Genomic DNA, 25846 nt, shown 5'->3' on the forward strand with positions numbered 1-25846 from the left:
ATATATATATATATATATATATATATATATATATATATATCTTAAAGTACTCATCAGAAGGCCACTGTTCTCATGAGATTTATTCAGGCCAGCATCCATATCAGGAATCCTGCACTGTGGCATGGCAGACATGACAGGATGTCCTGAGATACAAGTTCCTGGCTCAGAAGGAGAGGATCTGTACTCTTCATTGTCTGAGTCACTGGAACTATCCTCACTACCTGAAGATGATGAACTGTTAGAATATGATGAACTATCAGGACTACTTATGTAGTCCATTAGACTAGCTTCTGCTTTCAGTTCTCTTTCAAAATCTTCCATTGGAGATGCTAGGACATTCCATCTTCAGAAGGGCAATGTTTTATAAGATTGGGAGTCCTAGCTAAATTCTGCATTTGTTGCTTCTGTTGCTCTATATGATACGTATGCAATATGATATATGTGATAACAGACATGGCCTCTCTAGCTCTGAAGCACACCGTGACAGTCTGAAACATGAGAAAGTTTCCTGCAGCTTAGCACATAAAAACAACAGGGAAGGATTCTAACTGGCCAACTACATTCACATAATGACCCATTACCAATCTTTGGCCAAGGTGATGCAGCATTATGGTTCTTTAGGCTTGGGGTGCAAGGCCACCTCCATCATCTGGAAGATGGGTGCTTTGGTTGGGAGCTCCACAAGAATTATAGGATTGCAGTGGAAGAAGAGCAGTTTCCTAAAGAACGAGGCCAGGGAAGTGCAACAAGTTGAAGATTAGGAAAACATAGTATGTTATCAGAATTAGCAGACATCAAATATACACTGGCTAACATTTGTCAAACATGTACTACATGACAGGTAATATTCTGAACATATTACATGTATTATATTATTTAATCTTCACAATAACATAAGAAAGGGGTGTTTTATATTTATATATATATATATATATACACACACACACACACATACATATATATATACATACATATACACACACACACACACATACATACACACACACACACACACATACACATTGTTTTAAAAGTTTGTTGATATTCAGAGAAAGCAAGCAAGTGGGAGGCAGGGAAGAGAGAGAGAGGAAGAGAGAGAGAGACAGGGATCCGCATTGTCAGTGTGGAGCCATACTCGGGCTCAAGAACCTTGAGATACTGAGCCAAAATCAAGAGTTGGATGACTAACCGACTAAGTTATCCAGGTGCCCCAGAAATAGGTTATATTTTTCTCTCCAATAAAGATTACCAAATTAAGGCTTAGAGAAATTAAATCAATTGCTCCAAAAGGTATGGCAGTACTTGAAAGGGCTGGACTGAAAATAATGTCTGATGTAGCTCTTATAACCATTCCATTCCACTTCCAGGTGTGGAGCATTTTTTTTCTTTTGTTACCCATTACTACATACAGCATGATTTGCAGGTCTTGGGCATCCATCTTTGTGAATATTTTAGTTTATTAATATCTTTAAAATATATTTAGAAACAAACTGCATGTATCAGATAAATCTATAAAACAAAATGAGGAATATCACACTCATAATTTGGATCTTTGTTATTTTAGGGAACCCACTGAACTAATTTAAAACGAATAGTAACATCAACACGGGTAATCCTATTTATACTTTGAGCCAAATATAATGTTTCAAACCCTTTTCAATAGCCTCTTGCCAAAGCAGATGTTTGGCTCTTTTTTAAATTAAACACTTGACAGTTTCTACTTTTATCCCCTCTGCTTATTTTGTATGTATTCATTCCTGGGTTGAATTTTTCTCTTGACCTTGTTCACCAATCCCAGCAAATGTTATGCTGAAACATCTCTTTCATTCACTGCATTATTAAACTACTTACCACATTAGAAACTATACATTATCTATCTGATGTTATTCAATGTCTGTTTCTCCACTAGATGATAAACTGTCTGTGTCAGGTATTGTGTCTACTTTATTCATCATCGCATGCTCAATGGCTAGTCAAGCATTTGGTAGAACAGTCAACCAACAGGTAATCTTGAATAAAGTGGATTAATCCACTAATATTTTAATATATACAGAACATACTTTGTCTAATCCAAAATCAAATTTTATTATTATTGTGGTGCCTGGTGGCTCTGGTTAAGCGTCCAACTCTTGATTTCAGCTCAGGTCATGATCTCGTGGTTTGTGGGTTTGAGCCCTAGGAGGGCTCTGCACTGACAGTGTGGGGTCTGCTTGGGATTCTTCCCTTCCCTCTCTTTCTGCCCCGCCCCCGACTAGAATTCTCTCCTCTTTCTCTCAAAAATAAATAAAAACATTAAAAAGTAAAATTAAATTTAAAAAGTTTGTTATTGTTGTTTTGTTTGATATTTAAGGTTAAGATAAAATCTCATAGCAGGACTAATTTGATGCTTTCGCACTTTTAGCTTCTTCTTCAGATGGAAACATTGACATTTGTTCATACCACCCTGTCTTTGCTCACAGTGCTTCCTTGGTTTACACTGCCCAAGTTCTGCTTTTCTATGGGGTAAACTTCTCCCCATTCTAGAATTTTTCTATTGCCACATCATCTATAAATCTTGTTTGACCTCCTTATGGTAGTTTTTTCTCCACTCATGTTTCTATGGTGCAATTCTATTATTACCCTTATCATCAGTCACTGTTACTATATGTTTAAATGTTTGTATCTTGGAGAATGGAATCTGTCTCTAAACCTGACTTCATATTCTTGGAAACTAATAGAGTGCTTGGAACATAGTGCTATTTTCATGTTCATCATTTTTTTTTTTTTTTGATCAATAGAACCTCATTTCTTGTGGGATTCATCTAAAAACTCTTTACCAGTGGTTCTACCAGAGAACCACATTCTGAGGATAGAAATGACTGATGCTGATGAAGTTTAGCTGGTTGGGAGCTGAAAATACACAACTTTGAGAAAAAGTCAGTTTGCTGAAGCTAAGGGAAAACTGTACAAGAATGAAAGGATTTGGGTAAGAGGGGACAGAATTATTAAAGGTATGAAAAAGGAAGTGAAAATTCAAGAAAGGAGTATTTTCCAGCATTGTGCAAATGTTCCCAATCAAAACTTATATTCTAGGTGTGAATTTCCCTGGCTGATAAACTGGTCATCTTATATTTTAGTTCTTTTTCATTTTCTCTCCCAGATCTTCAGTACCATCTATCCTTTTCTCTGCCCGTGCAGGTTCTTATTTGACATTCAATGAATGATATTAGCTCCATGGCAAATTGACTTTGCAAAATAGGAGATATATAAGAGGAGAAGCATTTTACTAAAGAAAGACCACAATGAAATGAATAATAAACTATAAAATCAATGACTCATGCTTAGGGAGGTGGCCGGGGCTCTGGAATCACCCTGACTGAGGTTCAAATTCTTATTGTCACTCACTGGCTGTGAAAATTGTTTATTAACTCTCTGAGCTCCAGTTTCCTCCTCTGTATGACTGGATAATACCTACTTCATATGATGATTGAGAAAAAGAAAATAAGTTATACAGAGTGGTGAATGTATGCTCAGTGTGTACTGAACTCAGTAGAGTTTTAACACAACAGAACTCAGTTGAGTTAAAAGAAATTTGTATGGGCTTACAGATTTATCTCATTCCATTCAAGCAATAACCCATTTAAAAATTTTAGGGAACTTAAATTTAAATAAGTGAATTAACCCGTCCAAAGTTTCCAAGTTAATAACTGGTACAATCAGAATTAGAGCACTGGAAGAACAAAGAAAAGTTATTTAAAAGGACATATTGTAACAATTACCATCTCAGAAGGATTCTTGAGCATATAGACAATATTATAATATGACATATGAGGAAAAAATAATTTTATTCTCTGTAAATAGCAATTAATAACAAATTAATAAACATTTGCCAAATAATGAATCATACTTGATTTCCATCAGGGAATGACTAATTCTTATCTGTTTCATCACTTAGATTAAAACAAATGCATGGTTATGTTCAAGTGATATCATCTCTGATATAAAGGTCTGAAGAGGAGCCTCGCTTCTCTCTCTCTCTCTTTCTCTCTGCCCCTCATGGGATTCTCCCTTTCTCTCTGCCCGTCGCTCGCTTGCACCCTCTCTCTCTCTAAAAACAAATAAAATAGGGACACAGAGGAAGATGGCGGCATAAGGACGCTGGGCTCACCGCGCGTCCTGCTGATCACTTAGATTCCACCTACACCTGCCTAAATAACCCAGAAAACCACCAGAGGATTAGCAGAACGGAGTCGCTGGAGCCAAGCGCAGACGAGAGGCCCACGGAAGAGGGTAGGAAGGGCGGCGAGGCAGTGCGCGCTCCACGGACTGGCGGGAGGGAGCCGGGGCGGAGGGGCGGCTCGCCGGCCAAGCAGAGCCCCCGAGTCTGGCTTGCAAAAAGCGGAGGGGCCTGATGGACTGTGTTCCCACAGCAAGCGCGACTTAGCGGCTGGGAGGTCATAAGTTAACAGCTCTGCTCAGAAAGCGGGAAGGCTGGAGGACAAAGGGAAGGAAAGCTGCTGAGCCCCCGGACGACAGAGCTCAGTTTGGTGGGGAACAAAGGCGCTGGCCAGCGCCATCTTCCCCGCCCATCCCCCAGCCAAAATCCCAAAGAGAACCAGTTCCTGCCAGGGAACTTGCTCCCTCCTCGCAAACACCCAACTCTGCTCTTCTGCGGAGCCAAACCTCCGGCAGCGGATCTGACTCCCTCCTGCTGCCACAGGGCCCCTCCTGAAGTGGATCACCTAAGGAGAAGCAAGCTAAGCCTGCCCCTCCTGCCCCTGTGCACCTTGCCTACCCACCCCAGCTAAGACGCCAGATCCCCAGCATCACAAGCCTGGCAGTGTGCAAGTAGCCCAGACAGGCCACCCCACCCCACAGTGAATCCCGCCCCTAGGAGAGGGGAAGAGAAGGCACGCAACAGTCTGACTGTGGCCCCAGCGGTGGGCTGGGGGCAGACATCAGGTCTGACTGCGGCTCTGCCCACCAACTCCAGTTATACACCACAGCACAGGGGAAGTGCCCTGCAGGTCCTCACCACGCCAGGGACTATCCAAAATGACCAAGCGGAAGAATTCCCCTCAGAAGAATCTCCAGGAAATAACAACAGCTAATGAGCTGATCAAAAAGGATTTAAATAATATAACAGAAAGTGAATTTAGAATAATAGTCATAAAATTAATCGCTGGGCTTGAAAACAGTATAGCTGACAGCAGAGAATCTCTTGCTACAGAGATCAAGGGACTAAGGAACAGTCACGAGGAGCTGAAAAACGCTTTAAATGAAATGCATAACAAAATGGAAACCACCACAGCTCGGATTGAAGAGGCAGAGGAGAGAATAGGTGAACTAGAAGATAAAGTTATGGAAAAAGAGGAAGCTGAGAAAAAGAGAGATACAAAAATCCAGGAGTATGAGGGGAAAATTAGAGAACTAAGTGATACACTAAAAAGAAATAATATACGCATAATTGGTATCCCAGAGGAGGAAGAGAGAATGAAAGGTGCTGAAGGGGTACTTGAAGAAATAATAGCTGAGAACTTCCCTGAACTGGGGAAGGAAAAAGGCATTGAAATCCAAGAGGCACAGAGAACTCCCTTCAGACGTAACTTGAATCGATCTTCTGCACGACATATCATAGTGAAACTGGCAAAATACAAGGATAAAGAGAAAATTCTGAAAGCAGCAAGGGGTAAACGTGCCCTCACATATAAAGGGAGACCTATAAGACTCGTGACTGATCTCTCTTTTGAAACTTGGCAGGCCAGAAAGAGTTGGCACGAGATTTTCAGTTTGCTAGACAGAAAAAATATGCAGCCAAGAATCCTTTATCCAGCAAGCCTGTCATTTAGAATAGAAGGAGAGATAAAGGTCTTCCCAAACAAACAAAAACTGAAGGAATTTGTCACCACTAAACCAGCCCTACAAGAGATCCTAAGGGGGACCCTGTGAGACAAAGTACCAGAGACATCACTACAAGCATAAAACATACAGACATCACAATGACTCTAAACCCATATCTTTCTATAATAACACTGAATGTAAATGGATTAAATGCGCCAACCAAAAGACATAGGGTATCAGAATGGATAAAAAAACAAGACCCATCTATTTGCTGTCTACAAGAGACTCATTTTAGACCTGAGGACACCTTTAGATTGAGAGTGAGGGGATGGAGAACTATTTATCATGCTACTGGAAGCCAAAAGAAAGCTGGAGTAGCCATACTTATATCCGACAAACTAGACTTTAAATTAAAGGCTGTAACAAGAGATGAAGAAGGACATTATATAATAGTGACAGGGTCTATCCATCAGGAAGAGCTAACAATTATAAATGTCTATGTGCCGAATACCGGAGCGCCCAAATATATAAAACAATTACTCATAAACACAAGCAACCTTATTGATAAGAATGTGGTAATTGCAGGGGACTTTAACACCCCACTTACAGAAATGGGTAGATCATCTAGACACACGGTCAATAAAGAAACAAGGGCCCTGAAGGAGACATTGGATCAGATGGACTTGACAGATATATTTAGAACTCTGCATCCCAAAGCAACAGAATATACTTTCTTCTCGAGTGCACATGGAACATTCTCCAAGATAGATCATATACTGGGTCACAAAACAGCCCTTCATAAGTTTACAAGAATTGAAATCATACCATGCATACTTTCAGACCACAATGCTATGAAGCTGGAAATCAACCACAGAAAAAAGTCTGGAAAACCTCCCAAAGCATGGAGGTTAAAGAACACCCTAATAACGAATGAGTGGGTCAACCAGGCAATTCGAGAAGAAATTAAAAAATATATGGAAACAAACGAAAATGAAAATACAACAATCCAAACGCTTTGGGACGCAGCGAAGGCAGTCCTGAGAGGAAAATACATTGCAATCCAGGCCTATCTCAAGAAACAAGAAAAATCCCAAATACAAAATCTAACAGCACACCTAAAGGAAATAGAAGCAGAACAGCAAAGGCAGCCTACACCCAGCAGAAGAAGAGAAATAATAAAGATCAGAGCAGAAATAAACAATATAGAATCTAAAAAAACTGTAGAGCAGATCAATGAAACCAAGAGTTGGTTTTTTGAAAAAATAAACAAAATTGACAAACCTCTAGCCAGGCTTCTCAAAAAGAAACGGGAGATGACCCAAATAGATAAAATCATGAATGAAAATGGAATGATTACAACCAATCCCTCAGAGATACAAACAATTATCAGGGAATACTATGAAAAATTATATGCCAACAAATTGGACAACCTGGAAGAAATGGACAAATTCCATTTCTCACTCTTCCAAAACTCAGTCAGGAGGAAATAGAAAGCTTGAACAGACCCATAACCAGCGAAGAAATTGAATCGGTTATCAAAAATCTCCCAACAAATAAGAGTCCAGGACCAGATGGCTTCCCAGGGGAGTTCTACCAGACGTTTAAAGCAGAGATAATACCTATCCTTCTCAAGCTATTCCAAGAAATAGAAAGGGAAGGAAAACTTCCAGACTCATTCTATGAAGCCAGTATGACTTTGATTCCTAAACCAGACAGAGACCCAGTAAAAAAAGAGAACTACAGGCCAATATCCCTGATGAATATGGATGCCAAAATTCTCACTAAGATACTAGCAAATCGAATTCAACGGCATATAAAAAGAATTATTCACCATGATCAAGTGGGATTCATTCCTGGGATGCAGGGCTGGTTCAACATTCGCAAATCAATCAACGTGATACATCACATTAACAAAAAAAAAGAGAAAAACCATATGATCCTGTCAATCGATGCAGAAAAGGCCTTTGACAAAATCCAGCACCCTTTCTTAATAAAAACCCTTGAGAAAGTCGGGATAGAAGGAACATACTTAAAGATCATCAAAGCCATTTATGAAAAGCCCACAGCTAACATCATCCTCAACGGGGAAAAACTGAGAGCTTTTTCCCTGAGATCAGGAACACGACAGGGATGCCCATCTCACCGCTGTTGTTTAACATAGTGCTGGAAGTTCTAGCATCAGCAATCAGACAACAAAAGGAAATCAAAGGCATCAAAATTGGCAAAGATGAAGTCAAGTTTTCGCTTTTTGCAGATGACATGATATTATACATGGAAAATCCGACAGACTCCACCAAAAGTCTGCTAGAACTGATACATGAATTCAGCAAAGTTGCAGGATACAAAATCAATGTACAGAAATCAGTTGCATTCTTATACACTAACAATGAAGCAACAGAAAGACAAATAAGGAAACTGATCCCATTCACAATTGCACCAAGAAGCATAAAATACCTAGGAATAAATCTAACCAAAGATGTAAAGGATCTGTATGCTGAAAACTATAGAAAGCTTAGGAAGGTAATTGAAGAAGATTTAAAGAAATGGAAAGACATTCCCTGCTCATGGATTGGAAGAATAAATATTGTCAAAATGTCAATACTACCCAAAGCTATCTACACATTCAATGCAATCCCAATCAAAATGGCACCAGCATTCTTCTCGAAACTAGAACAAGCAATCCTAAAATTCATATGGAACCACAAAAGGCCCCGAATAGCCAAAGCAATTTTGCAGAAGAAGACCAAAGCAGGAGGCATCACAATCCCAGACTTTAGCCTCTACTACAAAGCTGTCATCATCAAGACAGCATGGTATTGGCACAAAAACAGACACATAGACCAATGGAATAGAATAGAAACCCCAGAACTAGACCCACAAACGTATGGCCAACTCATCTTTGACAAAGCAGGAAAGAACATCCAATGGAAAAAAGACAGTCTCTTTAACAAATGGTGCTGAGAGAACTGGACAGCAACATGCAGAAGGTTGAAACTAGACCACTTTCTCACACCATTCACAAAAATAAACTCAAAATGGATCAAGGACCTGAATGTGAGACAGGAAACCATCAAAACCCTAGAGGAGAAAGCAGGAAAAGACCTCTCTGACCTCAGCCGTAGCAATCTCTTACTCGACACATCCCCAAAGGCAAGGGAATTAAAAGCAAAAGTGAATTACTGGGACCTTATGAAGATAAAAAGCTTCTGCACAGCAAAGGAAACAACCAACAAAACGAAAAGGCAACCAACGGAATGGGAAAAGATATTTGCAAATGACATAACGGACAAAGGGCTAGTATCCAAAATCTACAAAGAGCTCACCAAACTCCACACCCGAAAAGCAAATAACCCAGTGAAGAAATGGGCAGAAAACATGAATAGACACTTCTCTAAAGAAGACATCCGGATGGCCAACAGGCACATGAAAAGATGTTCAGCGTCGCTCCTTATCAGGGAAATACAAATCAAAACCACACTCAGATATCACCTCACGCCAGTCAGAGTGGCCAAAATGAACAAATCAGGAGACTATAGATGCTGGAGAGGATGTGGAGAAACGGGAACCCTCTTGCACTGTTGGTGGGAATGCAAATTGGTGCAGCCGCTCTGGAAAGCAGTGTGGAGGTTCCTCAGAAAATTAAAAATAGACCTACCCTATGACCCAGCAATAGCACTGCTAGGAATTTATCCAAGGGACACAGGAGTACTGATGCATAGGGGCACTTGTACCCCAATGTTCATAGCAGCACTCTCAACAATAGCCAAATTATGGAAAGAGCCTAAATGTCCATCAACTGATGAATGGATAAAGAAATTGTGGTTTATATACACTATGGAATACTACGTGGCAATGAGAAAAAATGAAATATGGCCTTTTGTAGCAACGTGGATGGAACTGGAGAGTGTGATGCTAAGTGAAATAAGCCATACAGAGAAAGACAGATACCATATGGTTTCACTCTTATGTGGATCCTGAGAAACTTAACAGGAACCCATGGGGGAGGGGAAGGAAAAAAAAAAAAAAAAAGAGGTTAGAGTGGGAGAGAGCCAAAGCATAAGAGACTGTTGAGAACTGAGAGCAAACTGAGGGTTGATGGGGGGTGGGAGGGAGGAGAGGGTGGGTGATGGGTATTGAGGAGGGCACCTTTTGGGATGAGCACTGGGTGTTGTATGGAAACCCATTTGACAATAAATTTCATATATAAATAAAAAAAAAATAAAAGTCTGAAGATCTAAGAGTTATTACTTACTGTGTGGAAGGTGTTAATACATCTCTTTGGAACCTCAGTGCATTTTTTGGAGAAGAAACCTAATGGAGCTTTGTGAGTCATTTTAGAATTAGAAGAAAAAAAAAAAAAGATGACTTCAGATTAATGAGGCAGTGGCTTCAGGATTCCATTCCACTCAACAGCAGGCTTTCCTTACCACTCATTACCAATCTAAAGTTTTCCGGGCAGTTTAAACTTGATTCCGGAAATGTAAGCCCATCTGCGGCAGATATTTATTGGAGAAGAATTAACAAAGGCCTGGGTATTTCTGGAGCTGTGCTCCTGGAAGCATGTGCAGGTGCGAGCACTTTCCCCCACCTTCCACTTGCGGTAGGGGAAGCTGGAGGCATTTTTCAATGAGGTTGCTCTGGGCAAACCCTAAGGGCCTGTCTTCCTGCTGTGTGTACCCAGTCCAAGGAGTTGAGTAGGAGGCAGTGAAACTGGAGAAGATGAAAAGTGGCATCATTGAAGCTTCCCTCTAACTCTCCTTCAGGTATGCAGCATTCGGTAATCAACAATTAGAACATACACCCATGCCCTCTTGTCAGCACCTATGATCAGCTGGTCAAGCATTGGTGACTCCTGACTGTACTCAGCAGCCCAGAAAATCACACCTGAAGGCAGAGTCAGCTCACCTTTGTCAGAGTAGGAAAGGCTTTTCCTGTTCTGGGGCCTATGGGCTTATCTAAGAAGCCTGGTATGGACATCTCAGGATGTAGTGATAATCATTTCACGGATTTACAGATTTGATCTGGGAAGTTCTGGGTGATTACCTGCTTACTCTGCTCCCTGCCCTCATGGAGGTGACCTTTGTGAGTGTCCATGTCAGAGTTTTCCAGTTTCAAGGCTTCAAGCACATCTCCCAGTTATTGATATCACTGTCTTTCCAACCAAAATAAATTAAATTTGAGACAGGTTGTTCATTCCCAATCACCTACACTTTTCAGTACATCTTACAGATAAAGGCAGACTCCAGTTTTCATAAAAAGCCAGCTCAGTACTTGTCTGGACAAGTGGGATACCCAGGAAAAATGAAAGATCTCCAGACTGTGCTTCTAAAAGCTATGTTAATCCTGAGACGATAGCACGTTATTAAAGAGTGAAGATAGCACACGAAAAGTAGCTAGCTAGCAGGGCAATGTCTGATGCACCACTAGCATTTAATAATAACAGAAGGTACAAGGCATTCCTTCTGCATGGTATTAGTTCTTTTGCTCATGTCTGCACCTTGCCCTCTCATTGTCCAGATGGAGAGGACTCTGTTACTTCTTTCAAGTGTAATTACTGCAAATTGCTCTTGGCTCAGCCCCTTCCCAGATACTGGGTTGTCAAGAAACCCCACTCAGGGCTGTCCCATGCATCTGTATGAGTGTACATCTCTCCCCTTCCCCAGCTCTCTGTCTTTTTGTGGATGCATAAACATATCTCTCTGTATCTCACTTTCAAACCTGTGGCCTTTTAGTTTTAGGAACCTGAAGATGCTCAAACAGAAATCATTACCATTAATATATGATGAGAGGATGCCTGTTTGACCATCAAATAAGCACATTTTTAATTCAAGTCTAAAACTGACAAACTCTAAAACTATGTACTACAAGACAAGAAAAAATACATTATCAAGATTAGCAAATTAAAAAAAAATAACAAGACAAAGCCTCTGCAACTGAAAAAAATAAGTTATCCAAATTTATTTCAGAAGAAAGAGTGTTTTTTACTGAAAGCCTGAATTAGAGTCCTGGCTCTTCCATTTTCTAGTTAAGAGATGGAGTGGGGGGGACTTAGTTCATTTCTCCTGCCCATGTTCCCTCCACCCGTGAAGTGAGATTAATAAATGTTTCCTTTCCAGGCCTGAGGTGAAGAGTTACTTATAAAGACACACCAATGACAAACATTTACATTCACGAAGGCTTAGTATGTACCAGCACCTTAAGCACTTTGCATGATACATGATACTCCATATGAGAAGGAATATTTATATTCCCATTTAATATAGGAGAATCTGAGTCTGTATTATATAATTATAGTACAAATTACTTTTTGGCCAAAGCATGCCCTGTAATGGCATTTGTTAGTTGTTATTATTTTCCCTTCAAAAAGTAAGTGAACACAAGATTTTTGCAAAGAACCGTGTTTGGTTTCTCTCAAGGAAATGAAGCTGTCCTGTGCCCACCATTTTCCCTCCACTGCCAGGCTTTGGAGATGTACCATCTACACTTGCAGACTCCAATTATGTGTGACTCTTCCCTTCTCATGCTCCTGCAATCTTCATCTCATTCCCACACCTCCTGATTCAGAATGAAAACGGAAATAATGTTTCTATTAAAATAAAGGGACCAGAATTGCATCATTTCTTAATTAATTAGAAGATGCCTGTCTCTCTCCTCTCGTAATTACATGCTTCTCTTTTCATTTCTTTCTTGTGATGAGAATCTACACTCTTAAATGAAATCAATATAAGATTTGAGTTGAATGGGTATCAACTTTACTCTGGGGAAAAATGACATTTGTTCACTACACCAGCTCAAAAAAGAACTTGAGGGTTGTGAGGATTAAGTTAGCTTATTCTTGATTTACTCCACACATCTTTATTGAGCAATGCTAAGTACTGGACACAAATCAGTCAATAAGAGAGATGTGCTTTCTGTTCTTGTGGGGTCACGTTAGCAGGGGGAGACAGACCTTGTCTGTGCCATTTATGAGTGGGGATGGGAAGTGTGCATCTGTGTCTTATTTCACTTGATAGTAGGGCATAGCAGTAGTTATGGGTGTTACAGTAAGGTCTCACAGGGCACTAAAACATCACTTGAAATAAAACTTGATGGGGAAAACCGTATTTACCAGAACTCTTTTTAAGAAGAAAAAAGTGGTTGGCAAAAGTAGTTTATATGGTTACTGGGCATGGAGGGTGAAAATCTTCAGCAAAGATGAGTTACTCTAAAGTACCTTCAAAAGAAGTTGGGTCCTGTTAACTTTCACCTTTGTTTGTCTTTGTCAAAAGGCAGTGTGCATGATGGAAACAAAACTGGGTTACTCTCTGTAACTGATGAGACACTGAGCATGGACAATGTTCCCTGCCAGTCCCTCACGCAAACCCCAGAGTTTCCTCCAAACATATGTTAGAACTCAAAAACTATGATTCAAACAAACACAGGTCATAGTCCCCCAAATCATTTTCATTCTTTAGACAGGTCCTGAACTTTACAATTATGTCAAATAATTTCCTGCTTTACAAATCCTCCCTTTTCTGGTATCTATCTTTCTTTCCTTAACTGCTATCATCGTGCTGCTATATATGTATGTATACTACTATGTATATATGTATGTATGTACTACTATTACCTTCCCAATTTCTTTTCTAATCATTTTTTATCTGACTTCACTATCAAGTGTGAGTTCCATAAATATAGTGATTTGTCTTACTCATCTTGGTACTCCATTGCTAATACCCTGAATCCATATAGGTGTAATAAATATTTACATTATGTTATTATTTAAATAATAATTTTCTACTGAAGGAAAAATTCCAGTAACTTGTTTACTAAGTCACACCTACTAAACCCAAGAAAACTGTATTCACAGATCAGACATCCAATAAATATTTGTTGAATGTCTATATGATTGTCTGATCCCTTGTTCCTCTAAATAATGTTAATTTCCTCTAATAAGAGCAAATCATTTTCTTTTACTTTCTTTGGATAGTCTTTTTGCTATTCTTATATTTCAGAACATTCAGAAGTGGTTTAGTTTCAAAACTGTGAAGTGTGTTAAAAATGTGTTATTTATAGACTAATTGGCAAAGCCATATAAACGTAATGATGGCAGCTCAATTTCTGGGTACAGTCTTGTTTGGTTCATCATAATTTGACAAGTTGGCATGCATGAGGTTAATGAGAAAATTCATTTTATCTGACATACTAGGCATTTAAGAGAGCAACAGTCACACTAATAAGGAATTACATGTTATACATATTGCATAGTCTTTGCAATTTTTCTTAAAAATATATAATGAATGGTTTGCTTTGCTGAACTCTAGATAAGCAAAGAAAGAAAGGGCAACACCAAGGACTTCAGAAGAGAAACAGAATGTCTTAATAGCTTCATGTTCAAGGCAGAAGTTCAAGGTGATAGCCCAAAAGGGCAAACATAGACCTTACCCCTGCCTGGTGTGGAAGTACACAACAGAATTGAATTATTTGTCCACATTACTCTGAAAATAATTGTTTACAGTAATCATACCAGGAACATGCCACTAGCTCTCATAAACATCCTTTTAACATAAGCTAACAACTAAGAATATAGGGAAACAACCCTTTTCCCAAAGGCAGTGAACAGAGATCCAAATAGCATTCACATTACGCCCACTGGAAGGAAAAATTCAATTATCCTTTCTAGATAAATCTTTGTTGGTGCCTACTATATGACAAGCACCATGCAAGGTACTAGAGAAACAGTGGATGACAGACATATTGTCACTGCCCTCAAGGAGCACACAATCTAGTAGGAAAAGCTTACAGTTATGGTAGGTTCAAGGTTACTGTGTCCTGGGTGAGAACATTTGCAGGTGAGATTCAGCAAGTGAATGATGTCAAGGAGAGACAAATCTGGTTCTTTCTGAGTGCACTGGACACCTGGTTAGTTCCATGAGGATCTCTGTCCTAACATGGGTTATTCCATAAGAAACAGAAGAGCAGAGACAATCTCTATTTTAAGCACCACATCTAATCATTTCCCAACTTGGAAAAAGTTTCATTGTGAGTCCAATTTCTTGTGCTTGTCATTCACAGTCTTGCTTGCCACTTCTGGCCCCAGTGTGTGAACATACTTAGCAAAAATAAAAATAAAAATAAAAATAAAACGAAACAAAAAACCTAATACCAAAAACAAACCAAAACAAACAAAATAGCAAAAACAACAAAACACTATACGTGTAAAGGGCTTGAGATCATTGTATTTACCTATTTAGATACTAAGCAGTAGTAGGTCCAAAAAAGATCATGGGAGGAAGGCTCTTTCCTTTCCATGTGGCAGCAGCCATCTGCTCAAAGGTAAGCAGGACAGGCACTTACACGTACCCCCAGGAGCTAAGGAGGAAGAAACAGTCCAGTGTAATGTGCTTTCTTCTCAGGTTGTGCTGCTGCCAGTACCTCCAGCTCTCTACACTCCACAGGAACCCCTGCCCAACCTGGCCTGATAAAGCACACAGACTGGGATACAAGGCCAAGCAAGGTTATGCCACATTTCAGATTCGTGAGCGACGAGGTGGCCGTGAACTCCCAGTTCCTAAGGGTGCTACCGCTGGCAAGCCTGTTCATCATGGTGTTAACCAGCTAGTTTGCCCAAAGCCTTCAGTCTGTTGCAGAGGAGTGAGCTGGATGCTACTGTGGGGCTCTGAGAGTCTTGAATTCTTACTGGGTTGCAAAGATTCCACGCACAAACCCTTTGAGGTTATCCTCATTGATCCATTCCATAAAGCTCTCAGAAGAACTCCTGACACCCAGTGGATCACCAAACCAGTCCACAAGCACAGGGAGCTGTGAGGGCTGACATCCTCAGGCTCCTGCATGGCCTTGGAAAGGATCATAAGTTCTACCACACTGTTGGTGGTTCTCACTGCACAGCATGGAGAAGATGTAATAGTCTCCAGCTCCACTGTTACCGCCAATATAAGTAAAGTTTGTAAAAATCTTACCTGGTAAACAATTTAGGACAGTCAAAAATAAATAGATACTACACAGTCATCACAATATCTAGCATTTGTATTGAGATTCACTGTTTACAATATGCTTTCAAAGTGCATTTCTTAGTGGTTCTCAACCCTGGCTGTGCCACAGAATTACTTATATGTGTTGTTAATATCACCAATACCCAGACTGCAGGCCAGCAGATTCTGATTCAGTAGATCAAAAATGGTATTTTTAAGCAGCTTCATGGATGATCTTGAATTGCAGTCAGGATGGAGAAGCATGGCTTCATGTCATTTGTTTCTTCCACAGTGTTCCTGGGAAATAGGTTTTATTTATACTCCATGAACTTTCACTCCCTTATGCCTAGAATGATTTTCCTGAGGCACCTCCTTGGGGAACCCTCCCCTAACCACATCCTCTTCTCACCCAGTCTACCACACAGGCAAATCCAAATCACAGATGAGGATACTAAGCATACCACTGATTTGTCATTCTAATATGCTGGGGGTTTTTGTTTGTTTGTTTGTTTGTTTGTTTGTTTTGCTTTTAGTCACAGTACCTTATTCGGTTAGTCTCCTACTTACTTGTGAGCTCCTTAAGAGCATGGACTTCCTGGGACACCTGGGTGGCTCAGTCAGTTAAGCAGCTAACTCTTGATTTCAGCTCAGGTCACGATCTCATGGTTCATGAGACCAAGTCCCATGTCAGGCTCTGTGCTGACATCAAAGAACCTGCTTGGGATTCCCTCTCTCTCTCCCTCTTTCTCTGCCCCTCCCCGGCTGTGCTCTCTCTCTCAAAATAAATAAATAAACATTAAAAAAATAAGCATGGACTTATTATGTATTTGCTCTTTTCTCTTAAGAATGCGTTATATTACTTGGACATGGTAGGATTAAAATTAATAATAACAATAATAATACATTATGTTTACTATGTGCCAGTTACCATCCCCTGCATTGTATAGATAAGAATCGATTTAATCTTCATGCCAACTCTATGACATAGATGAGGTAAGTATTGTTCTTATCCTCATTTTGCAGATAAGGAAACTGGAACACAAAGAAAGTTAGAAGCCTGAGGTCACATTGTCTGATCAATGGAGAAGCATTAATATCACGTCCGTATCACAGGATGAAGAAAATTCTTTTCACTTCACAGATGAGAAAATGGAAACTTTTCCTATCATACCAGCATGGACCATTTATACTGTGGTTTGGATACTTGTTCTTTATTACAATATCTGGAGTTTGGGGGATTCTTTCAGTTCAGTGTATCCTGTGTGTAATACTTCTACATTGTTCCATTATCTTTTAAATGGGGGAGACAGAAGATACCAGCAGAACCACTGCAGTGCATGTACCTCCAGTTGAAGACAGACGATGTTAAGGAGCACTGCCAGCCATCTGTTGACATACTGATTTGCCACGGAAAAAAATGGGAGTGCATTTGTTCACACTTCCAGATTATTTAAAAATAAGGAGCAATGGGAGTTATTAAGTTGGGCAATCTGAGTTCTAAGTAGCATTTATACACTTTTTTTTCCTGGATGCCTTCCTTAAAATTAAATTTTTAATAACCTTTAAGCCTTGCAGCCTTGAGGGAATAATTTCTTTCACAGTAGTTCAAAGGTTTAATTTCACAGTAAAGCTTTTGAAATATGGTATTATCCCTTTTGTTCTAGAAAATTACTGTTTAAAAAAATCATATTTCAAAGTAATGATTATAATGAGAAAAAGATATGAGGCCCAACTTCAAAAGGAAAAAATGATAACCTCGCCTGTGATGTCCTCTAGTGAGCCTTTCCCTCGTGGATTCTAATTTGTAACAGTTCGAAAAATCTCTGGAATTGTGCAGTCTCTGCCTGGTAATACAGCCCGGGCTGCGGTCTCACAGTGAGGAGGGGTTGATATAGACATAACGGAAGCCATTAACTTTCTTATGTAAGTAAAATGCAGTATGTCTTCAGTCCTGCTGCGTGTGTGTTTTCTGTAATGCTATTTCCAAACAATGTTATCTTTGGAGTTCTAAAGCCATTTTGTGGACATTAGAGTTGCTTGGAGTTGCAGAGCAGGCAGTGGGTACCGTGAAGCATAGCAGAGTCTGACAGGGAAAGAGGACGAGAACCATCTAATACAGAGCACCCAGTCTGGGCTTTACAAATGTTTTATCTTTTTAATCTTCATAGTAGCTCTCTGAGATAAACAGTATTAGCCCCATTTTACTAATGTTAAGGCCTCCTATAAAAGAAAATACTCATCTGGTCTAATTAGTTTAAGAATCAAAGTCCTCACTGCAACTTTCATTCAGAGCTCCTAGGCCTATTTATCACTTTATAAGAGTTTTTTGTTTTTGTTTTTGTTTTTGAGAGAGAGAGAGAGAATGTGTGTGTGTGTGCATGCGCACACGAGCGGGGGGTGGGGGCTGAGGGAGAGGGGGAGAGGGAGAGAGGGAGAGAGAGAGAATGTCTCAAGCAGGCTCCATGCTCAGCATGGAGCCTATCACAGGGCTTAATCCCACGACCTTGGGATCTCGACCTGAGTCGAAATCAAGAGTTGGATGCTCCACCAACTGAGCCAACCAGATGCCCCAGGACTATTTGTTAAGTTGTAAATTCACAGACATGAAAAAGTTAATGAAGAAAGACTCATCGAATGAGAACTACATATGCAGGATACAATTAGAACCATAAGTATCCAAAATTAAAAAAAATACTACTGTTAGCTATTAAAGGACTGACATTAAAGCAAATGTTGGGTAGTAGGGACATGGGATGAGATCTCAAAATACATGCATTTAATCTCTAGGGCTATAAAATCTGGGACAATTCACTGAAACCCTCTTAGCTTCAATTTCTGCATCTGAGAAATGGGCACAAAAGACATAAAATATTTCCCTCAAGTGATAAAAAGGATATGGATGTGAGAAAGCTTTCTGAACTACTGACTCTCACGTTAATGCACCCATGGCCATTCACTCTGCAGCTCTGTGTATGCATGTGTGTAATTATTGGTTTTTAGATGTTTCCAACTCAGTATTTATCATACTTCATGGCAATGATCTATTTAGATATTTTTCCCACAAACATACTCTAAGATCTTTAGGGCAGAGATTGTATTTTGTTCATCATTATATTTATCACATATTATATACTCAGCCACCTGCTTAAAATTTAATACTACATTCCTATTTATGCATTCATACATTCATTCAATTAGCATTAATATCTACTAAATGCAAGATAATCAATAGAATGGAGTCAATTTAATCTAGGAGCTTTCACAAAATAATATATTGAATTAATTATGGAAGTATGGGCCATAGATAGTAATATAAATTTTATTCTTGTTATTCCCTCTGTGCCCTTTAAACTTTGGTAAACACAATAATAGTAGCTGACTTTTACTGAATGCATACTACTCACCATGCTGTATAAGTAACCTGCATGTGTTATCTCACCAATATCTCCCCCAAAATAAAAAGGTTAGTACTGAGAAAGAAAGAAAGAAAGAAAGAAAGAAAGAAAGAAAGAAAGAAAGAAAAGAAGGAAAAAGAAATAAAGAAAAGAAAAGAAAGAAAAAGAAAGAAAAGAAAGAAAGAAGAAAAAAGAAATAAAGGAAAAGAAATAAAAAGAAAGAAAAGAAAAGAAAAGAAAAGAAAAGAAAAGAAAAGAAAGAAAGAAAGAAAGAAAGAAAGAAAGAAAGAAAGAAAGAAAGAAAGAAAAAGAAAAAGGAAAAGGAAAAAAGAAAAGCAAAGCACAGGCTGGGGGCGCCTAGATGGCTCAGTCAGTTAAGCATTTGACTTTGGCTCAGGTCATGATTTCATGGCTCCTGAGTTCTGGCCCTGCATCTGGCTCTTGCTGACAACACTGAGACTGGAGCCTGCTTCCGATTGTGTCTCCATCCTCCTCTGCCCCTCTGCTGCTCACACTTTCTCTCTCACACACACAAAAAAATAAACATTTAAAAATTAAAAAAAAAAGGAAAGAAAAGAAAAGAAAAAAAGAAAACCACAGGCTGAAAATAGTGTCACTTAGACCAAGTTCCCAAACCAGGGCTTAATATCCAATCTAACTGCAGTTTCAACCTCCCCCAGAAATGTGACCTTAACCAGTCAGTCAGGAAATGTTTTGTTTTGTTTTTCATCAGCACCAATGAGTCTGTCACCTGGGTCCTCTCCATTTACCAAAGAAAGATGAGGTAATCTGCAAGATAAGACACCTTGCTTTTTCCCCTAGCAAACAGCCTCCTGGGGAAGAATCCTTTTCTTGTGCTAATAACTTTCTTATTCCATGCTTTGTCTATAAAAATCTTCCATATTGTGTAACTCCTCAGAGTGCCTCTCTACTTGCTAGGTGGGGTTTTGCCTAATTCATGAATCATTTAATAAAGTCAATTAGATCTTCAAATTTACTTGGGCAAATTTTATTATTAAACAGTACTATCACTATAAATATTGAGGAAACTGAGGCGTTAATAGGTTAGGTAATTTGTTCAAGGTCACAGTAAATACTGAGGTCAAGATTCAAAACTAGGTCTTCCCGATTCATTTATTCAACAAATCTTTATTATACTCCTACTATGTGCCAGATGCTAGGCTACTTACTGGGGACTCAATGGTGAATAAGAACTCAGTGCTTACCTTTGTGTGCTTATTGCCTAGCAGGAAAAGAAAGATTAAACATAGAAATATGTGATTGATTATTATAATTATTTTAAGTTTCCTTTAAATGTTTAAACTGATACTTATAAAATCCAAACTCAGAACTGTCTTCTTATATTCTAAATATACAGAGAAATTTTCTCCTTTCTGATAGGTACCTGATAGAGATGGGCAGGTGGTGGTCTTTTATTCTCTCCAAGTTCAGAGTCATTCATCATAACTAATCTGCTTAGTTATGATATTTTCAGCCAGTAATTCAGATTTTCATGTTTACATTCAATTTTAAACGCTATGGAACTATAATGCATCAACATAAATACATACATACATACTAAATATTTTTTAAATGTTGGATACATATTCTCTTAAGTAGCCAAAAGGTCCTGAGGTTAGGTCTCTAAAAGGCACTTTTCAGGAATGAATACTTTCTGGTACTAGAACTAGGTCACACAGATTGATATATTTCATCTTTGTAGCACATTGACTTAATCTGTCCCATCATAATTCCTTTTCTCTGAACCAAGAGGCCCTGTTGGATAAATTTAAGCTTATGAGTAGAATAAGTTTCTGTGATCTGTATTAAAAGAATGGATGGTTATGGTAAAATTTAAAAAAAAAATGTATATTTGGTCTTTGTCTCTGGATCCTGGCAAGAGTTCCTAAAATCTTTGGAACTCTCTGAGTGATAAGAGTTTCTTTTATCATCCATAACAGGTCCCTTTTGACCATATTAGAGTTTATGGTAATGAGGTAACTCTCGGTAGGCCCCTTGATAGCCTCAAGATGGGTTACAGAGGAACCAATCACACGATTAGAAGGTTAGAACTATCAGTTCCACCTGACCCCCAACCTCTGAGGAAGGGAGAAGGGCTGGAGATTGAATTCAGTCACCACTACCCAATGATTTAATCAATTGTGCCTATGTAATGAGACCGTTAAAACCTCTGAAACAATGAAGTTTGAAGGAGCTTACAGGTTGATGAATGGAGAGTTGTAAGAACTCCTAAATTTGTAGCAAGCTAGGCAGAGTGCAGGTAGCATAAGGACCCCATTTCCTGCTGACATCTAAAATATAGGCAGTCTTGTGGAATTAAGCTCCCTTGGTTCTGCACTAACTCCAGGTTGTTAGTGTCAGAATTAAATTGCATTGTAGGACACCTAGTTGATATTAGAGAATGGGAGAACTGATTGATGTTGGAAAGATATATTTCAGTTGTTTTGAAGAAACACACAATAGTACTAAGAGTCTGACTTGGTTTTGCCCAAGGGCCATCACCTTAAATAGCTTCAGTTCTAGTTCTGGCATTTAGAATTTGTGTGACCTTGAACGGATTACCTGATTTCTTGAAGGTTCTATTTCCCTATCCATAAAACAGAAGCATTCATAACAGGATTGTTAGAAAGATTAAAATAGTAACTGTAAAAATAAGCTTTTTTTTCAATAGCTGACACCTAGTTAAGTATTTAGTCATTTTTAATCTCACTCCCTCTTCTTTTCCTTTCCCTCAAATTTAGTTCTAGAACAAACTATTTAGTAATAGACCAGAAATCCAGTATGGTTCTAATTATACTTTTTACACTCCAGAAATTTCAGTATTTCTCTAACAATGGATGTCTTCTCTCAGGCAGTTTACAGCTGTGGATCAGACCATCTAGTAGGCAACATGTCCCAGTTTGGGGTTTGGGAAATATAGTTACCACTCCAGATTACATGGTGATTAAAATGCAGGAGACAGTGCAAGACATTACTGAATTCATTAACATTTACAACATATTAGCTATGGGATTATTTCCAGGGGCAAGAGCCAGGAAAAAAGGGTTGAGCATTTGCTTCTTTTTTTTTTAATTTTTTTTAACGTTTATTTTATTTTTGAGACAGAGAGAGACAGAGCATGAACGGGGGAGGGTCAGAGAGAGGGAGACACAGAATCTGAAACAGGCTCCACAGAGCCCGACGCGGGGCTCGAACTCACGGACCGTGAGATCATGACCTGAGCCGAAGTCGGCCGCTTAACCGACTGAGCCACCCAGGCGCCCTGAGCATTTGCTTCTAATAGGAGGTAGAGGTACCTTTAAGGTTTAACCACTAAAGTTCTAACAAACCAGCTTCTCTGATAAGGCATACCAGCCAGCCTCTGCGTGTTTTGCAATTTTCAATACACAGTTCCGCTTTCACACTTCAATAATTCATTTTCTAGCACTTAGAATCCAGAAACCTGCTCTCACTGATGTAGCTAAAATGTAAGGAACAGAGTTTAATAACCAACATCTCTACTTATCTCATCTCATTCTCCAGTAAATTGTATTGGAAAACATGTGTAAATAGTACCAAGCAAACAGAGCATTTATGGTCTCCTTTAGAATGTGTTCTATTTGAATTCTAGATTTATAGAGGTAATAATTTTATAAAGGTAACAATTTTCCATAACAAAAATGCAAAACTTTCTAAAATGAAAATTCTAATACTATCATAGAATTGTAGAATCTTCAGACTTACATTCAAATAGAACAAACATATGTGGAGTACCCAATTTCTCCTCGTAGTATTCTGAAAGGTTTCAATCTCTGTGTGGCAGGTATTATCACTCTCATTTTGCAGACAAAGCCCCTTAGAATACTAGAGGTTAAATTATTTTCCTATGGTTGGAGTAAAAATAGAGCTTGGAAAATCCAAATAGACTTGAATGCTTCTCATGTTCAAATATGAACAATCATTAGATATGTCAAATTAATAAAATAATCTAAAAAGGTCCTCCTTCCAATGATCTTAAATTTTAGAAAATAAAACAAATATCTCAGAGCATATGAGGTGCCCTTTAAGTGCATGGGTGTCATACACATTATCAGATATTTGTTTTTCAAAATTTATTTAGTGATATTTAGATACATTAAGCAACAATCACAATTCCGTTTGACTGGTAGCCAGCATGGCTCTAACCTAATCCAGGCGGAACGACAGCTGGGTTAAGAACTTAAGACCATCATCAGTATAAGCTTAAACTGTGAAGGCCACCAATATTTAAAAGGCCCATGACAAAACTTTCTTCAATGTGTCTCCAATGACTTAAAGGTGATGTTAAGGTACATGGGCAATCTCATGAATATTAAGAATTTTGTTCATGATGTAGTAATAAATCATTACTTATTTGGTATTAAGGCAAATAACAATCGCAATCATAACAGCTAACAATGATTAAGCAATCTCTTTGTGCTAGACACTCCGATAGTTAATTTACATATTTTACATATTTCAACTCCAGATCTATATAAACATTATTAACGTCTGCCATGGTCTAACAATTTTACAGATGAGGATACCAATGCTCAGAAAAGTCAAGATACTCTGCTAGCAAGGACCTGAGCTAGGATCCAAACTCAAGTATGTTGGACACCAAAGGCAGAGCTTCACTACTCACTGCCACTGTTGAATATTTGAAAAGATTAGAGCAGACTTTAACAAAGTAGTGTCATTCATCCCTAGCCAAACAGAGCTCTTCATCAGATGTCCAGCAGATTAAAAACCTAAAATATGGACTGTGACATCAATGGCATTCTGACCACCAAAGATTAATGCTTCCTTTTCATAATATGAAAAGTCAGCCACAGACTGCATTTTGTCAGCTCCCTTGAATCTAGAAATCGGTCTAAGTCCTGACCAAGTAATACTGATAGAAGAGATGTACAACATTTCCAGGCCTGGTCCAGCCTCCTGAGTGATGCTTCATTGTGTCTCTTTTCTTTATGCTAGTTTTCTATCAAACTCCAAGATGATCTTGGAAGCCAAATGTTGAAAGGGAAGAATCTCTTTTGGTTAGGTCCTTCAAGCACAGTAACTGTCCTTTATTCCTACCTTATACTGTCTGGTCTCTAGATGATTGAGAAATAACTTCTATTATATCAAACCACTAAGACTTGGGATTTTCTCTCTTGGAGTAGTTTGTGATAACTGATAAAGATTATTAGATATGCGTAATAGTTCCAGAAATGTGGCCACTCAAATCTACAAACATCAAATTAGTCTTGTAGAAGAGCAAAATATTACAATAGCTTTAGTTCCATTTCACTTTTAGAGAAGAATTTTAACTTTGGTTAATGATGGAAGGAAAAAAAGAAGTGTTACTTTGGAATGCAGTACGGCTGCACCTTTCGCTGGTGCTTCACAGAACCACTAGTTTTAATAAGAAACCATTCATTTTCAGAGTCCTTGAGGCCAGAAAGCAGTAGAGTTTGTTTTAGTGGTCGGAGATGAAGTAAAATATCAAAAGGAATGATAAAATGTGATAATGACATTTCATTGTTTTCAGTTTAAAAAAACAGGAATATTTTGAGTAAAACTTAAAAAGTCAAAGTTAACTATACAGTTGAATCTTTCTCTTTTCTGTTTCTCTAACCACCTTGAATATAGATAAAAAATGTTGACCCTGATAAAAATATTGCCTACCATCTACTACAAACCTTTTATATTTTAAAAAAGTATTGCTACATACTCTGCATATTCTTGTCACAATAATATTCAAAACAGCACCATAAAATAAGCCTTATCCATTTTATAGTTAGGGAAATCAACTCATAAAGATGACACAAAATGCTCATAGTCATATGGCAGACATGGATGGGAACCGGGGCACATGTGCTTAGTCATCCTCCTCTACCCACAATATTTCAGGCTTCCATCTCCAACAACCTGTTGGCTCTACTCTCTATTTTTGTCTGTGACTGTGTAAATGGTAAAACTAATATGATTATCAAGCTGCCCCCTACTTAGCCACTCTACAGAATCTGACTCTGCTGGAAATTCCCTCTTTTGGCTTACCCAGCACCATCATCTTGTTCCTTTCTTAACTGTGCCTAATCCTGGGCTTCCTTCCCTCCTGTCTGCCCTAAAAGACTTGATCTACTGCTCTCCTTACTGGTAAAATTTCAGTTTTCAGTTCCCCATGTGGTTCCTCAACACATGAAAAAAGTTCCCCCAGTAGACTGTTGTTACGGAATTTATGTTCGGGGCTCATATATTCTTAGAGAAGAAACACATTTTATTCTTTATGGAAGTCTGTATTTTATGTTGCATACTTATGCAAAGGACATGTTCTGTATAAATCTTACAAATGAAAATGTGAATATGAACATGCAAATCTGGTAACAACTGTGAATTGAGATATAAATAGAGGAGCAAATACATGAAACATTTCTTCAAGGCAGGAAAAATAGATCAAGGGAGACAAAAAGATTTGCTTCAGTGCTTGGGACCTTGTTTTCTGCCAAAGTCAAAAAATATAAACAACAGTATTGACTTTGTAAGGTCAAAGTTACTGGGTTTTAAACAAAATGACTACAGTGGAAGGAATATTTTTTTGATGTGCATCAAAAAAGAAAAAGAAAACATACCCCTCAGAATAAAAGCTGAAGCTTGTCA

General features: G+C 38.7%; 1 protein-coding gene and 1 pseudogene across 4 annotated transcripts in view; one reads left to right on the top strand and one right to left on the bottom strand.

Moving 5' to 3' along the window:
- The window catches only part of TENM4 (teneurin transmembrane protein 4), a 2953639-nt gene that overhangs the window by 2130450 nt on the left and 797343 nt on the right, over positions 1-25846 (bottom strand). The gene's annotated exons all lie outside the window — the stretch shown is intronic.
- LOC121039175 (60S ribosomal protein L15-like) lies at positions 15085-15761 on the top strand (annotated as a pseudogene).

This window comes from Herpailurus yagouaroundi, unplaced genomic scaffold (assembly GCF_014898765.1).
Source record: "Herpailurus yagouaroundi ecotype Mexico unplaced genomic scaffold, PumYag 180, whole genome shotgun sequence".
Lineage (NCBI taxonomy): Eukaryota > Metazoa > Chordata > Mammalia > Carnivora > Felidae > Herpailurus > Herpailurus yagouaroundi.